The 17,162-nt window shown below is 39.8% G+C and overlaps 1 protein-coding gene across 11 annotated transcripts in view; it reads right to left on the minus strand.

The window, feature by feature from the left end:
- mipol1 (mirror-image polydactyly 1) overlaps nucleotides 1–17,162 on the minus strand; it is a 288,620-nt gene that overhangs the window by 243,628 nt on the left and 27,830 nt on the right. The window contains exon 3 of one of the 11 annotated variants that reach the window (XM_067991460.1): nucleotides 8,811–8,850. The exons of the other annotated variants lie outside the window; for them this stretch is intronic. The gene's annotated coding sequence lies outside the window, so the exon portion shown is untranslated. The remainder of the gene's footprint in view (nucleotides 1–8,810; nucleotides 8,851–17,162) is intronic. 11 annotated transcript variants of the gene reach the window in all.

Genomic DNA, 17,162 nt, shown 5'->3' on the forward strand with positions numbered 1-17,162 from the left:
CCTATTCTCCATCGTAACTTCAGCAGAGCTTCAAGGTACCCTGATTAAAAAAAGTCTTCAAGAAAGGCAAAAAAAGGAAACACCCAAGACTCCACAAGAGAGGAATGATACTGGGGAAACTTGCCTGGAGAGAGATGCTGCTGGACTTAGCCTTCTGATGTGATGGAGTTGACAGATGGGGCTGGGAGGGTTATGTCACAGGATCCCTTCCAGCCAATGACGGGTAATTTATGAGTGAAGATTGGCAGCACCACATGCCCCGATGACATGCAACTTAGGCTGCTAATAAGTCAGCTGAGAAGAGACAGCTGAGGTGATTATAATTTTTCAATTGTCCTTAGATACGCAAATTGATCTAATAAACTAGAAAGTAGCCAATATAACAATTCTGTTGAAGAAGGGAGAGAAGGATAAACGAGGTAACTATAGACCAGTTAGTCTAATGTCAGCTGTGGGTACGCTCTTGGAGTCCATAATTCAAGATGAAATTAGCGAGCATTTACAAAAGCATGGGTTAGTCAAAGACAACCAGACTTAAAGACAAATCGTTTTTAACAAATCTGAGCGTTTTTGGATTGTTCAATTGGATAAAGGAATTGCAATAGATGTGGTGTACATGGTTTTTCAGAAAGTGTTTGATAAGTTATCTTCAGGAAGCTTAATACAAAATTTTAGGTGAATGGTGCAAGAGAAAATGTAGCACAATGGTTAACAAACAAGAAACAAAGGGTTAGGGATAATAAGCGTGGCTCAAATTGGGAAGAGGCAGGAAGTGGTGTACCCCAAAAGTCAGTTCTAGGTCAACTTTTATTCTCAAATTACAATTTTGATTTGGGCATAGGGAGCATGATATCAAAAGTTGATGACATAAAAGTAAGGAGTTTGGCAAATAGAAAAATACTTCAGGAAGATATTCAAAAATTAGTGGAATAGGCAGACAGATGGCAGGTGCAATTTAATATAGACAAGTATGAGAAAGTACATTTTGGGAGGAAAAACAAGGAATGCAATATACACTCAAATATACTCAATGGAAAGACACTGAAGAGTGCAGGTGAACGAAGTCATAGGAGTTCAAACACATAATTCCTTAAAATTGCACGTGCTCATAGAAAAAGGCCAAGAGCATTTTGGGTTTACAAACAGGGATATACAGTACAAGAACAATGAGGTAATGATGAATTTGTACAAGACAATGGCTCGGCCACAGATAATACTATGATCAGTTTTGGGAGGCCCATTATATAAAGGACATTAATCTATACGGTATGCTCTGTAGCTCTTTAATCAGGATGGTGCTAAGGATGGGAAATTGTAGTCATGAGTACAGACTGGAGATATTTTATTTCCACTAGAGCCGAGAAGTTCAAGAGAAGATTCAATGATCATTTTTAAAATTATGAAAGGTTTTAATTTGGTTTGACTGGGAAATTTCTTTATGCAGAAAGCTGCTGGAGCATGGAATGCTTTGCCACATGGGTAGTTGAGGTAGATATACCATTGATAAATATTTGAGAGAGAGGAAAATACAGTGTTTTGGGGGATAAAACAGAGCATAGGAATTTGTTTTGAATTGGTCCAGCAAAGACCAGTGCAGACATGATGAACCGAATGGCCTCCCTTCTGTAAATATCTATGGTTCTGTGGAATGACTCTCCAATATTGAAATAAACAGCAAACTTGAACTATTGCAACAATAGCTTGACAGATCATGACACACACAGTTAAGTGTAACAAAAGGAAATGTGTGCTAGACAGAATACTTTTAATATATTACTTTTCGATCTCCCGTGGCATTGCACATGGTGAATCAAGACTTGCACAGTGTTGAAAAGTTTTATCTCTATGTTCCCGAAGAATGTGGTGACAATGGAACCTAAAACAGTGAGAACAGAAGTTGCTACTACATCATAGTCATCTTGGAGATTACAAGCAATTCAATAAACTTGAGGACTTAATCATAAATTAGAGAAAAAAGTGTTGTAATCGTATGGTGTCAACAAAAAACAAAAACAGGAAAATTCAACCATCTGCATCATTGCTCACTTAGGACAACAAACGATACTAATTAACATTGCAATACATCCAAGTAAGCAGTGATGATTAATAAATTAATTGAGCAGCAGGCACCACTGCGTCAACAAATTCATAGAATAGCAAGTGTCAACAGATTAATAAATTAAAACAATGGGTACCATTCAATTAATAACTTAATACTGCTGTGGACACCAACCAATTAATAAATTCATAGTGCAGCAGGCAGACCAACAAAATCAATGGAGTAGCAGGCATCATTGATTCAGTAAACTAACTACATAGCAGGCACCAGTGAATCACTAAATTCACAGACAGAAGAAACATTCAAGACCCAACCACCAAACAGTGAATTCAATGTTTAGAGATCTCCTAGACACTTTCAAAGCATTGCTGCCAGATCCAGGACCCTTTTTTTAAAAAAAACTCGTTCATGGGATGTGGCCGTCACTGGCGAGGCCAGCATTTATTGACCATCCCTAATTGCCCTTCAGATGGTGGTGATGAGCCGCCTTCTTGAACCGCTGCAGTCCGTGTGGTGACGGTTCTCTCACAGTGCTGTTAGGAAGGGAGTTCCAGGATTTTGACCCAGCGACGATGAAGGAACGGAGATATATTTCCAAGTCGGGATGGTGTGTGACTTGGAGGGGAACGTGCAGGTGGTGTTGTTCCCATGTGCCTGCTGCTCTTGTCCTTCTGGGTGGTAGAGGTCGCGGGTTTGGGAGGTGCTGTCGAAGAAGCCTTGGCGAGTTGCTGCAGTACATCCTGTGGCTGGTACACACTGCAGCCACTGTGCGCCGGTGGTGAAGGGAGTGAAAGTTTAGGGTGGTGGATGGGGTGCCAATCAAGCGGGCTGCTTTGTCCTGGATGGTGTCGAGCTTCTTGAGTGTTGTTGGAGCTGCACTCATCCAGGCAAGTGCAGAGTATTCCATCACACTCCTGACTTGTGCCTTGCAGATGGTGGAAAGGCTTTGGGGAGTCAGGAGGTGAGTCACTCGCCGCAGAATACCCAGCCTCTGACCTGCTCTTGTAGCCACAATATTTATATGGCTGGTCCAGTTAAGTTTCTGGTCAATGGTGACCCCCCAGGATGTTGATGGTGGGGGATTCGGTGATGGTGATGCTGTTGAATGTCAAGGGGAGGTGGTTAGACTCTCTCTTGTTGGAGATGGTAATTGCCTGGCACGAATGTTACTTACCACTCTTGAGCCCAAGCCTGGATGTTGTCCAGGTCTTGCTGCATGCAGGCTCGGACTGCTTCATTATTTGAGAGGTTGCGAATGGAACTGAACACTGTGCAATCAGTGAACATCCCCATTTCTGACCTTATGATGGAGGGAAAGTCATTCATGAAGCAGCTGAAGATGGTTGGGCCTAATACACTGCCCTGAAGAACTCCTGCAGCAATGTCCTGGGGCTGAGATGATTGGCCTCCAACAACCACTACCATCTTCCTTTGTGCTAGGTATGACTCCAGCCACTGGAGAGTTTTCCTCCTGATTCTCATTGACTTCAATGTTAATAGGGCTCCTTGGTGCCACACTCGGTCAAATGCTCAGTCAAATGCTCTCTCCCCATTATCAGACACATGCTTTTTCCCTTCCCACCAATGCTGATAAACACCAGGAATCCATCCACCACGCTGGTGCATTACCACAGGACCCCCACACTTCAGCACTCATAACAGCGCTGCGAAACTCCCAAGACTTCTACCCCAGCCCAATGCTACCAAAACCCAAGACAACTCTCCCCCGCCCCCCTCAGATCTCTATCTCTAATGGTAGATCTTTCATGCAATCTTGCCATGTTTCCTCAGCTTTAAAATGATGCTGGATAAAAATTAAATACATGTCGTCAAAAGGAAGAGATATACAGTTCCTACTGCTTATATCCGGTGCGTTTGTATTAATGCAGTTTGCCTGCTATATGAGGTGGACGGTAAAGCGAATAGCTCTTCTCAAACGTTAACCTGACATTTAAAATGCACCCAAATCACCAGTGAACAACGTAAACCAGTATGTATGCTGTTTCACAAGCTTTATTTAAGACGCACTTGCTAAAAAAGTAAAGAAACAGTAAACTCATATCACTGAAAACACATGAATGCACCCTGTACACTGGGAAAAAAATTAAATTAATTTCTTTGCACTCCAATGTCCAAGAGTACAGAGTCAGTACTGGGCCAATGTGAGAATTGATTTTTCCAAATTTCTAGAGTGTCCCATTTTAAATAAATAAATTCCTGATCTCCCCTGCTCCAAATAAATAAATGCATCAATCTCCTTCACTGTTAATAAATAAATCCCCTGCCACATTATAGCTTCTGGCTACACTCCCTCATTTATAATTTAATTCATTGCATTTCCATACTGGCCCCAATTTATTTATTTTATTCACCTCCAGTTTCCATATTTTTACTTTGAAGAACTCCCCACTGAGCCCTCAGCATTCAAACTGCTGCCCTGTTCGTCCTATTCTGCACTCATTTCATTTAATTTCCACACTGGCCCCATTCCTTTGCTTTCTTCAGCTTCAGTTTTGATACTATAAACAATTTCCCTGTTTAATTCAAATGGCACTAATTCCTATTATTCCTGAATTTTCATTAGTAAATTTTTTACTTTGGTGAATGAGTGCTCATGTATTTCTCACAAAATCCTTCTTGGTTGACTTTTCCAGCTGAGTTTCTATAGTGACAAGCAAAAAAGTGACATTAAAGAATGATCTTTTCCTTGCCCCTCTTGGCTACTCAACTTTGCCTCCCAAATACAAAACACAAACTCTATCCATCTCCTAGCAATAAAGTAACTCTTGTGCACCCACAGGGAATGAGCTATCAGGAAATGTTACCAGCAGACTGAATGTCAGGCTTAAAATCAAGATTGTCATAGAGTCATAGAGTTATACAGCACGGATAGAGGCCCTTCGGCCCATCGTGTCCGCGCCGGCCATCAAGCCCTGTCTACTCTAATCCCATATTCCAGCATTTGGTCCGTAGCCTTGTATGCTATGGCATTTCAAGTGCTCATCCAAATGCTTCTTGAATGTTGTGAGGGTTCCTGCCTCCACAACCCTTTCAGGCAGTGAGTTCCAGACTCCAACCACCCTCTGGGTGAAAAAGTTCTTTCTCAAATCCCCTCTAAACCTCCCGCCTTTTACCTTGAATCTATGTCCCCTTGTTATAGAACCCTCAACGAAGGGAAAAAGTTTGTGGAAGCAGTTCCATCCTCCACAAACATCAACTCATTTAAAACTCCGCTGTGCATACTGTATTATGTTCAGCTTACATGTTACTTCACCTATACTAATTCCCTGTGCCCAATGCTTTAAACTTAAAATATAGTCTTCAAATCCCTCCACAGCCTTACCCCACTATGTCTCTAATCTGATATCCCCTTCCTGCATCCTTTGTTCCTTGGACTCTGGCCCATTGTGCATAGACTTTGCTTCACCATACCATGGGTGGCAGAGCCCTCAGCCAGCTGGCCCTACACCCTGAATAAAGTGAAAGTCAATATAGGTAATATGGCTAGTGTTTAAGAGTTAACATGGGTCCACCACCTGAAACCAGGATATGTGGTGAAATTCTCCTTTCCAAACTTGTTGGAGTTATAAGCCAAAAGACCCAGACCCACACAATCAACCCAAAGTGAATAGAACACCTGGACTCAGTCCAGAATGAAAACAGAATTAGAAGCTATAAATGCACTAAATTCAGATGTCAGTTAAAAAAAAAAAATCCCGTGGCACTTTTTCCAAAGAGGAGCAGGGAATTTGCCCCATGTCCTGGCCAACATTCATCTCTCGACCAACACACCAAACAGATTAACTGGTCTTTCATCTAGCTCATTAGCTGCCATATTTGCCAACAAGACAAAAGTAATAACTTTATGAAATGTCATTAGTACATCCTGAGGATATGAAAAGGTACCTGATAAATACATGCTTTATTTATAGTACAAACTCATTTCAGAAAAAAGTAATTGTGCAGTGCCAGATATGGTTTCTACAGCACCAGAACAATGTAAGTGCAGCTATTTTAAAGTCATTAAAACAGGCATGCATCAAAACAGCATTTGTTTTAAAGTTGCTGTTTGTGACTTTTTCTGCTGAGCTTACTTTCTTTCCCAATGGCTGGGGAGGTAACAGATCAATAAGTAAAAAGCCATTAAATTGGCCTGTAGGGAGCAGGCAAAAGTAGTTCAGCTCCTTAGACTGCTGCAGATAAAAACATAGCTATTTCCACAGCAAGCATTCATCTTACTATCAGAGCCACCTACTAAGTACCCTTCTGTGTTCAGCCTCAAGGCTGCTGTCCGTGGCAAAGTAAATGAGGAAAACTAATGGAAAGAGTCTGATTCTAAAGTATTAGACTTCGATGCAACTGTCTAAGCTATGACAGTACTTCATGTCTGAGCTATGTTGCTGTGTAAATTGAGAACTTGAAAGGTTAAAGAAAGTGCAAACATCTGGATGACTCCTCCAATAATTTTGTTTAAATGAAGTATGATACACTGCAGTTTATATTCTGCCTGTACAACACAACATTCAAGAATAGCTTTTGGTTTCTGGGATATAGCTTTGTTAAATAAGGTTGTCTTTGGGATAAGTACATTCATGTTTTAGCATGTACTGAAATAGGTCCAGGCAACAAATATAGAATACTATTATTGGGTGTATGCCTGACATTTGAGTTCCTATTTTGAATGAATAATTCTTTGTGACAACTTTAATTCGCTTTATTATTGGAATGTTATTTTGATTTCACTCTGTCATTCTTTAATAATCTATAAACTATTACAGATGATACTTCTACTTCAACAAATGTTTCCCTACCACCATGGCTAACTAAATACAGCATTGAAAGGAAACATTTAGACGTGCAAGTTTACTGACATCCTTAAAGCTGGTTGAGATCCTTATTTTTCCTAAAAATAAAATGATCACTGTAAAACTATAATGCTTTTTGAAACCTAATCGTACAATTGAAGATGGTCTTTATTCAAAATTCAATATGTGAAGTTCCACCTTCATACATTCAATACATCATGTAACATATATTAACTATAACAACCCAAAATTTATTCAGGACAACATGCACCAAATACTTTACTTCCACAGATACAATACAGAAAAAAACAGGACACAATGGATGTCATAAAGTGCTCCTATTGCTAAATATTTACTTGGTCAACATTACTGTATTTGTTCTTTGAATAAACTTGCAGTGTTTGGATATTTAAGGTACATATTTTTATTAACTCAAAGTGTTTAAATTTCTTGTATGAAGTGATTTACTCAAATTCACAAATAAACATTGGGTGATTATTTTTTCCAGATCAGTACTAATTTTATTTACTTCTAAACAAATTTACTAAAGATAGCTTATCTAAACACTATAGCCACCATCTCTATTGGCATGTAGAATTCATGTGCTATATGGAGCCAGCTAAGTTCCACAATTTGTTTCAGCATTGTAAGCCATCAGCAACAACCCTCAGAATAATGAAATAATCTTTCCAACAATAAGAACATGTGCAATAGGTTGGCTCCCCGCAGCCAATTGAACAAAAACTTGGAAAGAGGATGCACTGGAGGAAAACAGATCTTGGAGCTGGGGAAAACCTCGGGATTTTATCCAATTAATCTTAGACTATGTCAGAGCACTTAAAGAATTGGAGTGTGAGCCTTTGATAGATGTATAGCAAAGAGGAAGACATTCTTCAGACATAACCAGTTTCATTTTTTTTTAAAATTAATTTTTGTATTACTTTGTTGAGACACAAGGTGATATAGAATACGTTTTTTTTTAAATATTTATCCTCCCCTCTTGGCATCAAGAGTCAGCATCAAGCACTTCTCAGGTATGGCAGTCAGATGTAGAGTGAAACTTGAATCACCTTTCCTCAACAATGGGCCTTAACTGAAACTTAGAGCACCCTTCGCTGCACAGAGTGAATGTTTCCATTTCCCATACCAGCTATCCTCGTGATATGAGTGAGTCTGACAATTTGTGCCCAATTATGGGCAATTTTATACTATGCACCAGTGCCCAGGAGGGAAATGCTAGTGACTGCCCGTACACATTTCATATAGATCATTATAGCCAGCACAGAGAAGAGGGTTACATCACTGGATCGTGGTTTTAAACTCAGTTCCTGTGAGTGAAAGGAAAGTTGCTAATGCATTGTGCCATCTTCTGTTCATGCATAGTTCATTTAACAACGGTCATCACTATATTAGAAAATAGACCTTAATGGCTACTCCTTCCAGAGCCTCTGGAACCAAATCAAAACAAGAAGTGTTACACTCTTTTTCTGGAAAGTGATGGCAAAGGTAGAAACGTGTAATTTTTGCTTCAGTTACTTTTGTATATATTTTTTTTTAAATGTTAAACCATTTGAACCCTCCTTGTCATTTGGCTTACAGTGTTGGTACAATGCCTGAGACTAAGAAATATACAATTAACAGAAGTCCACCTGTAGCTTTGGTCCTACAGTTATATTTTATGCACAAAGTAAAGGTTTATGTCAAAATCACACCTATGACATTTAAGTCATTCGTCACTTGAACTTCTGACACCGGATTAGGATTATAAAGTATCATTGTACAAGTCAGTGTGTTTTGTTACAAAATTAATGGTATTACACTACCTTGAAGGTATTTTGAAAGGAAGAAACAAAAAAGCCAAACTTTTAAAATGATAGAACAAGCTATATGATGTAATTTATCCTTTAAAACATTGCGATACATACACATTATGAAACAAATCTTACCTGGAGACCACCAATGATCGTTAACTTTTTTTTATTCACACTGGTAAAAACAAAAAAAAACTATAAAATCAATCTGCTCATGCATTGCTCATTGAGAAAAGCAAACAAAAAATGCATCTCTATCTCTGCTTCTCACCAACCTAATTCTCGGTCTTCTTCCATCTGCCCATGTTTATGTTCTATTCCTTGGCTCATACTTGCTTTCTTTTGCTCTGCGTTACTCTCCACACACTATCACCGTTGCACGATGGGCCAAATGGCCTCCATCTGTACTGTAAAATTCTATGATACAGTGAGGGTATACACAGACACCTGTGCATAAGGTTCCAAGTGGAATTCCTGAAAACTTCACCACCTCATTTGTTCATGTCTTTTTATGGTTTTCTAAAAAATCTTCCATTGCAAAGACATGTCTTAACAACATCTGTAATCTATGATTTAACACAGGACCACTCATTCTCTCAAAAAATTTTTTTAAAAACTTAGCATTAGCTACAGTTCGCGGGGGGTCGGGGGGGGGGGGAAGTGAAGGAAATTAGCGGGGGGTGGGGGTGCAAGAGGAGGCAGTCTTTTAACATCCACTCAAGGAGACAGACAGGGCCTCAGTTTAACATCTCATCTGGACAACAGCACCTCTTGACAGTGCAGCACTCCGAGTGTTGCACTGAAATGTCAGCCTAGATTATGTGCGTAAGTCTCAGAAGTGAGGCCTAAACCCACAACCTTCTGACTCAAAAAGTAAGAATGCTACCACTGAGACAAGGCTGACACTCGATGAGCCCAGGTGATACATCAGGCAATCGAAATTTGGAACCAAGTCAAGCATTTAAGGGAGACTCTGCAATCTGATTCCTGAGCCAGGCAGTCCGCCGCACACCAAGCCACCATTGATAATTGAGTCAGGCTGGCTGACTCAATAATGGAACGTGGAGGGACAGATCTGTAACAGGGTACAAAGATTCTTTTCACTTAGCTCAAGATGATTTTCCTCTAGCAGGAGCAATAGACTTGGCTGAAACAGCAGCAGGAAGCATAACTGTGCTCTGTATTACTAGGCATTACCTACTTAAATTCCACGAGTATCCCCAGGCAACATTCTACTTTTATCTGTTCACACCTGGAGTGCTACCACAGAGACAATCCTCCTAAATGCTTGCAGACGTCACCCACCCGCCACTTTCCTGCACATTACCACTTCCTCATCCTGCACACTACTTGCTGTATCTCACTCTCAGCATTCATTGTATATCAGGATGCCTCACACATATGCCCAATCCTTTTCTGCAGCTAAACACAATTAGTTATTTTCTTTCTGCAGGACTAGATATTGCATGACTCAAGGCTGAGGGCCAGCCTTCCTTCAAGCCCTCACCCTCATGGAGCAGGAAGCACTGGAGATACTGGAGACAGACCTCACCAAGAGCAAGGGGATGGAGGCGCTAAACGTTTTACCTATTTCTCTTTCCTCAAGCAGAAACAGCTGCAGGCAGCAGCTGCCTCACTCGTCCACATCCCTAACCTACCCATTACTTGCTGACCCTTGACCCTCTCCTTTTCACAGGTCTTTCCTATGACTTGGACCCTGCTGGTGAAGAGGGTAAGGTTAGCCAGTCTCTTTCATTTGCACTAGAAGAGTAAACAGCACCTGGGTTGGAGAGATAATGAGCTTGTGGGGTCTGCACAGGGTGAGCCTCACATCATTAGTTAGCAGGATTAGGGACAGCAGCAGAAGAACCAAAGCACGAGCTGATTGGTGCCAAATGGTCTTGCATCCATACCTACAGGAAGCAAAGAGCTAGCCGAGAAATTGAAGTCAAGGTTGAATGAACATATTTGCTATGTTCATTATTTATGTAGGAAGCACCTCCTATCTATATAGAAAATATTAAAAATCTTACATCTGTACATACCTTCCATTTACAGGAAGTAAGGATTTGTTATCACATTTTTTCATGTCTTCCTCTGGTGACGTTGCAACACTTCAGTTTTGAATCTCCCAGCTAGTCAGCCTGTACTGCAGAGAAACCCCTATGTTCTAACGAACTCTACTGCTCTATCTCCTGGATTGCCATAGGTATTGCCAATTAAACCATAATTTAAAAAAAATCCAAGTATTATATCATCTTGAAGAAAATAATTCCTTGAAGGCAAATTGATGTCTGGAGGTTTGAGTACCTCCTATTTAAGAAAGTATGGTGCAAGGGACTATTTTGAATAAACTTTCAACTAATTATCTACAATATATTCACTTTTAACAGGCCCATTTTGGGCCAGTATCTCAACCTGCTCCTGTGGATCAGAGAAAAAAAAACTTTCAAGAGCACTATAGAAGTGCTCATACACAATGATTAAAATTATTTTCAAAGCTATTTTTTCTGTTCCTCTTTCTCTGTCCCTCCCCATCCTCTCCCCCTTTGCCCCTGTCCTCTCCTCCAAAATCTGCTCAACTTTCCCCTGCCTCTAACCCAGCAGAGTAATTATTCAATTAAATTGATATTCATCAAATGCTGGTATTAAGAAACATCAAATTACTTTCTCCAGCTACAAATTCCCACCTTAATTTTGATGCTAGTCTTCAATTCATTGCTAGCAGCAGAGTTAACTTAGGCACCCACATTTCAAACAATTTTTGCTACTTGGCATTTCAATTTCAGCAATTATTCTGTTATAATTTTGGTATTGTTCCTCCTCACAGACGCCAGTTAACAGGCTTTTACATATTCTATATTTTAATCAGAAATTTGAGCATCAGTATTGTTTCCCCCCCCAACACCAGTGATTCACTTTAGCATTTCTACAGTGATTTTTTCTTCTACACAGAAATTGTAGTTTGTAATCTAGACAGTGTTACAAGTTTTGTAAACCTTTTTAAAACTTGCATTAGTCTAGTGATCAAGAATTTTGAATACTTAAATTATTTAAAAGGAAAGGAAAATCTAGAAGAACTTTTTGTTCAAAGTTCCCACCATTTTATACTGAAAAATATATATTTACATAAATATTTTTGATCTTTCCTTTACATCAATTATCTGACATTAGCCTGATCAAGTCTCCTCTGTTCTAGACTGCTCCGATGAGGTTATGAAAGGAAAGAGCCTCATGTATATTGCAGGGACCAGGACTTTCAACTGGCACAGCAGCCATCTAGAATTGTCAAGCCACGGGGAACCAAGCTGCCAACTGGATGTGCAAAGAACCCAACATCATACTTTCCCACGATCAGGCAGCTCGCAATCACTTCACAAGCTGGACCGAAGTCACAACCTCCATGGCTTTCGATGAAACCGCTCCAGATGTCTCATTTTTGGTGTAGCCACTGAAGAGACCTCAGCCAAATATGGGGCCTTGTGATCTGCAGGGTACAACTGCAATTAACCCAGGAGTTGTTCGACAGCTGGATTGTGGATGCGAACCAAAAAGGATTTTTGGTTACTGTTCACTGAACAAGCACAGCACAGAAATGGAGATTTGAGACATTCAGGTGGGTAAGAAAATACAGAGGTAGAGTTCACCATTCAAGAGTCGTGCCTGTGGTTTGTACATGCCAAGGCTTAACAGATTGATGCCAAACCCTCCTGCCCTCATTTGCAGTGAACTGGATTTATTCTTCTTCTTAGTCATCCTCCTCTCTTCCCTGCTGCTCTGCAGGTAAGTAACCTCTCGTGAGATAAAAGTGGATAGAACTTACTGAGTGTCTTGTAAGACACCATTTTCTGTTACCTCACTTTAAACATTTTAATGTAGGTGTGCTGCCTGGTAACAGGTTAAACTGAGAATGTAGGTATTCAGATTAAACTATGGTGGGGATAATGCAGAGCAACAAACCATCAATTCTAAATGCAGAAGATAGTGTCTTTAAGACATACTTTGAAGTACTGTGTTGGAGGTGTGAAGGTGACCTGAGTGTTCTTGGTGCGCGGAGTCCCTAGAATTCAGAATCTGGCTCTGGGGGGGGGGGGGGGGGAGAGAGAGAGCAGTCTGAACAAAGAGTATACCCCGAGATTTGGAAATCTCTTCAAATTTCCCAGCTTTTGTATTAACTCATATTTTCAGAAAAGTTTCGAAAACATTTAAGACCTTGAGCAAAAGGCACAGGGTTTAGCTGTGCAACAAGCAGATTGAATTTGAAGCCAATATCTGTGGATTTGTTAGTATTCTATCTAAAACTAACAGCTACTCCTTAGGAGCAGTTGATGATTTTTGGCACCTGTATCTCAAAATATTACAGTACAGAAGCCAGTCATCCATGCCAATGTTGACTGATATTCAATATCCACTTCAGAGATTTACATACAAGGTAGGAAATATTTAAAACAAAGATGAGGAGGCAAGTGCTACAAAATAATGCTTTCTAAAAGAAAAGAATACCTTTCATCAATTCCTTAAAATTCCTTGCACTGGCACATGGACAAATATTTTCACAAACAGGAACAGGAGTAGTCCATTTAGCCCCTTGAGCCTGTTCCACCATTCAATGAGATCATGGCTGATCTGTGACCTAACTCCATATACCCGCCTTCACCAAAAGGTATTAAGGGATATGAAGCTAACAAAAATCTATCAATCTCAGATTTAAAATTAACAATTGAGCTAGCATCAACTGCCATTTGTGGAAGAGAGTTCCAAGCTTCTATTACCCTAGGAAGCATTTCCTAACTTCACTCCTGAAAGTCCTGGCTCTAATTTTGAGGCTACGTCCCCTAGTCCTAGACTCCCCAGCCAGTGGAAATAGCTTCTCTATCTACCCTATCAGTTCCCCTTAATATCTTGAAAACTTCCATCAAATCACCCCTTACTCTTCTAAATTCCAGAGAATACAACCTTAGTTTGTGTAATCTCTCCTCGTAATTTAACCCTTGGAGTCCAGGTATCATTCTAGTAAATCTTAGCAGCACTCCCTCCAAGGCCAATATATCCTTCCTAAGGTGCGGTGGCCCAGAACTGAACTCAGTACTCCAGGGCTTTGTATAGGTTATAGCATAACACTTCTATCCCTTTGTATTCTATGCTCTAGATATAAAGGCCAGCATTCCATTAGCCTTTTTGATCATTTTCTGTACCTGTCCATGACACTTTAATGATCTATGTGCATGGACCTCTAAGTCTCTTTGGACCTCCAACTGTTTCAAGCTTTCCACCATTTAGAAAGTACTCTGGTCTATCCTTTTTAGGTCCAAAGTGGATGACCTCACACTTGCCTACATTGAATTCCATTTGCCATAGTTTTGCTCATTCACAATCTATTAATATCTCTAATTTCATGGACTTCCATCTACACTGCTTACAATGCTCCCTACCTTTGTGTCATCGACAAACTTAGATATGTGGCTCTCTATCCCATCATCTAAGTAGTCAATAAATACAGTGAATAGTTGAGGCCCCAACACAGATCCCTGTGGGACACCACTAGTCACATCTGCCAATTTGAGTACCTGCCCATTTATCCCTACTTTGTCGCCTGCTGCTCAGCCAATTTCCTAACCAGGTCACTAATTTGTCTTCAATTCCATGAGCTTCAACTTTAGCTAACAGTCTCTTATGAGGGACTTTATCAAATGCCTTCTGGAAGTCCATATAAACATCATCCATAGACATTCCCTTGCCCACTACTTTAGTCATCTCTTCAAAAAAATTCAATCAGGTTCATCAGGCATGCTGGCCGTCTCTGATCAACTGAAAATTTTCAAGTTGTTCAGTCACTTTATCCTTATATACTCTAGTAGCTTCCTGACAATAGATGTTAAGCTAAGTGGTCTATAATTCTCTGGTCTCCCTCTCTCACCTTTATTAAATAGCAGAGTGACAGGTACAATTTTCCAATCTAAAAGGAATGGTTCCTGAATAGAGGGAAGTTTGGAAGATTATAGTTAGGGCATCTGCAATGTTCTCACTTACTTCCTTTAAAACCATGGGATGGAAACCATCTGATTCAGGGGATTTGTCACTCTTTAGTGCCATTATTGTCTTCATCATTGTTAATTTGCTTATGTTAATTATGATAAGTCCCCATCCCTGATTCAAAATTAGTTACCTTGGGGTGTCCTACATGCTATCCTCCTCTTCTTCTGTAAATACTGTCGCAAAGTAATTATTTAACATGTCTGCCATTTCCTTATTTTCATTCCTAATCTCACCATCATCAGTTTTAAAAGGGCCCACATTGCTCTCTACCACCCTTTTTCTCTTAATATAATTGTAAAAAGTGTTGATTGATATCCCTTGCAAGTTTCTTTTCATACCCACTTCTTGTATCTCTTACTATCTATTTTGTCATCCTTTGCTGTTCTTTGTATCTGTCACCAGGATCTGCAAAATTTTTGGCATTTTTGTATGCTTTTTATTTTAGTTTTATGTTGTCCCTTACCTCTTCTGTCGTCCATGGGTGTTTTTTTTGGCAAGTAGAGCTCTTGCCCCTTCGGGGTACAAACTGATTCTGTATCACGTTAAATTCTTTTTTTGAACACCTCCCACTGATCATCTGTTGTTTCACCCATTAACAGGTTTGTCCAGTTTACTGTGGACAGTCTCTGTCTCATCCCACTCGTTCACCTGAGGAAGGAGGAAGCCTCCGAAAGCTTGTGAATTTAAAATAAAATTGCTGGACTATAACTTGGTGTTGTAAAATTGTTTACAATTGTCAACCCCAGTCCATCACCGGCATCTCCACATCATCCCATGAAGTCAGCCTTACCTGAATTTAGAATTTTAGTAGGTGATATGGATTTCTCCCTTTCAAACACAACGTTGTGCTCAATCATATTATGATCGCCATTAGATAAATGTTCATGCACCATTAGACTGTTAACTAAATCTGGCTCATTGTTCATTATTACATCTAATTTGGCCTGTCCCCTTGATGGTTCTAGGACATATTGTTGCAGAAAGCGGTCTTGAACATAAGAAATTCACTACCTTTCTGACATGAGCTCGTCTGTTTATCCCAATCATACAATGACAAGACTTTTCCTTCGAGTTTTGTTGATTTTCCCACAATGAAATGAATGTAAACAATTAAGCAGCAAAGCAGCTAATCCAATGTGATTAATCAGTAAAAGAAACTACAAATGTTAGTTACCTGAAGTGCTATTTGAATTTATAAACCAATACATTTATTACAATTGATTCATTGATTCTTCTGATTAATACCTGAATTTTAAGGTTACTACTGAATTAATGATATTTTTATCATTTTCTGTGTGTGTATTTCCTTTCATTTCTCAAACAAGATTAAGAGATTGAGATGTGCCAAGTGAAGACATTTATAAATGAGACAAAACCTGGATCACTTTTACACAGTTAGCAACTAGTTTCAAGGTAGATTGTTGATGTCAAAGCATATTTGTTCACCTGCCAGTCCAGGAGCTGTATCTGCCACAAAGAAGGGTGGAAAAATAAAACAAACACAAATTCAGCATGTGTGAATTTTTGTACTGATATCTTGTACCATTGCGCACATTCCATAAAAAGCTTATACTGTACCAAGAAAGAAATAAGTGGAACATATTTTTTGGAGGTATTCAAAGCCTTTTCTAAAATACTTGAACGCATGCCGTACATCACCATGATTTATGAAGATACAATGGCTTACAAGTAGTACAACAGCTTAAAGCATATGAAATTAGAACTGTGAGCTACGTAAGTATTTATACAGAGTGTTACGAAGGTGATTTTTTCTTTGCAATGTTATGTTTCATAATATTCAGGTTTTAAGAAAAAAGTTGTCTTATCTTTATTCAACAAGCATTTATCCATTCTTAGGTGGGGGGGGGGGGGGGGCGGGGGGAGAAAAAAAGCATCCAAGCCAGTAAAAACAATGAGCTGTTTGTGTTCACCACCATTTTGGCCTCTTGTGCATCTCCCACTTCCTTCACCCCACCATTGAAGGCTGTGCCTTAAGCTGTCTAGGCCCTAATTCTGGAATTTGTTCCCCAAATCTCTGCCTCTCCACTGCTCTTGCCTCCTTTAAGACGCTGCTTAAATCTTACCTCTTCGACAAAGCATTTGGTCACCTGTCCTAATGTCTCCTTCTTTGGCTTGGTATCAATTTTTGTCTGATTACGCTTCGGTGAAGTGCTTTAGGATGCTTTACTATATAAATGCAATTTGTATTTACCTTCGCATTAATGTTGTCTTTACATCAGTTATTTACCATTACACAAGAACATATGAAATAGGAGCTGGAGTAGGCCATACCGCCCAGCATACCGTCTGCTCCGCCATTCAATAAGATCACAGTTAATCTTCGACCTCAACTCCACTTTCCTGCCTGATCCCCATATCCCGTGAAGAGTCCAAAAATCTATCAATCTCAGTCTGAGTCAGACTGAGCATCCACAGACTTCTGGGGTAAAG

The sequence above is a fragment of the Heptranchias perlo genome, chromosome 10, assembly GCF_035084215.1.
Source record: "Heptranchias perlo isolate sHepPer1 chromosome 10, sHepPer1.hap1, whole genome shotgun sequence".
Lineage (NCBI taxonomy): Eukaryota > Metazoa > Chordata > Chondrichthyes > Hexanchiformes > Hexanchidae > Heptranchias > Heptranchias perlo.